At 34.4% G+C, this 1,554-nt stretch overlaps 1 pseudogene; it reads left to right on the forward strand.

Moving 5' to 3' along the window:
- The first annotated feature begins 259 nt into the window (after positions 1-259).
- Positions 260-1,135, forward strand: LOC119615830 (annotated as a pseudogene).
- Positions 1,136-1,554: the final 419 nt, after the last annotated feature.

The following is a 1,554-nucleotide window of genomic DNA, read 5'->3' on the forward strand; positions in this document are numbered from 1 at the left end:
GATCAGTCTTTAGTCAAGGCTATAGATCAGTCTATAGTCAATACTATAATCAGTCTATAGTTAAGACTTTAGATCAGTCTAGTGTCTAGTCAAGATTATAGATCAGTCTATAGTGAAGTGTATAGTCATGTCTTTATATTAGTCTATAGTTTAGAATATAGATCAGACCCAAAGAGGATCAAATTTCTCCTGAAAATTAAACGGCATTAGTAATTTATTATAATTTCATATTCAAATAAATTTTTAATCTCTTTCACAGCTGGGTCTCGTTTGTTTCCGCTTGCAAGGTTCAGACAAACTAAACGAAAAACTGCTAAGTGCCCATCAACGAATCGGGTAAATTGCATATGGTACCGGCCTGTGTCAATGAGCGCTACATTATACGTTTCTGTGCTGTAGCTCAAAATGCTACCGCCGAAGATATTGATTACGCCTGGGAAATTATTGTAGATTTCGCCAATGAACTGCTCGAGAAAGAACAGCACGATGAACTTACTGAAATTATCAACAAGAAGAAGGAAGACACTTTGGCCAAGAAACGTTCATTCTTCGTGCGCATGGTCAGTGATCCGAAAATCTATAATCCAGCTATCAATAAGGCGGGTACACCAAAAGTATCATTGGATATATCATCGCCGGTGGTTAGTCAGCGGTCAACAAATCCCGTTATACGCACACAAAGCTCTATAGATCACAATTCTTGGATATCATGGCCATTGGCGTTTCTGTTCAATAGTAATAATGAGGACAGTGGTCAGAAGAGTAATGTTTCATTGCGGTAAGTTTGCTTAGTAGACATTTAAGAACTTATTTTATAGTTATTTTTTTATTTTTATTGCCAGCTTCCGTCATTTGGATACTAATGTCAGACCTTCTTCGTCTAGACGTAATTCGGGTGCCGGTTCTTCTCCCTCGCCAGAAAATGATTTGGGTGTTATAAATGTCTTAAAGTCGCCCAAGAAATCACCAAATATGCCTCGCAAAGGCAGTTATTCCAATAATACTAGCAATAATCATAATTGAATGATTAATATCTTAGCTGTAATTTGACTTTAATTCAATTTATTTCCATAATTAACTAAATTAGCAAAGAAAAACAAATACAAACAAAATTTTTTTGTCTCCTTAAATAAATCTCCCAACTTAAGAAACATTTGCTTGAAAAATATCAATAAAATAAAAGTTAATTCTGAATGTGTGAACTGATTTTCTGAATTTTGTGGAGGGTTTGGATTTAAATTAATTTCATGTTAAAATATCACCTCAGAGTGAGTACTAATAGGGTAAATAATCGAATAATAGTTCGATTAATTACACAGGCCACAAATTTTTAACTCAGAGACCAAAATATGCTTTTTCGAATCGAATCTGAATTTATCCATCAGGTTTTCCAGACATCGTGTCATTAAAAATTTTACTTTTCTAAAGAATTGAGTAGAACTGAAAATGAATCTGGCCTCAGAATTTGCTAGTCACATCCAGTTTTCTAGAGTCTCGGGGTTCGACATAGTTGTTCGTTCGTTAGTAGTTTAGTTAGTTAGTTAGTTAGTTAGT

The sequence above is a fragment of the Lucilia sericata genome, unplaced genomic scaffold (genome assembly GCF_015586225.1).
Source record: "Lucilia sericata isolate MDLA Ls3-8-SP2 unplaced genomic scaffold, ASM1558622v1 Contig008563F_arrow, whole genome shotgun sequence".
Lineage (NCBI taxonomy): Eukaryota > Metazoa > Arthropoda > Insecta > Diptera > Calliphoridae > Lucilia > Lucilia sericata.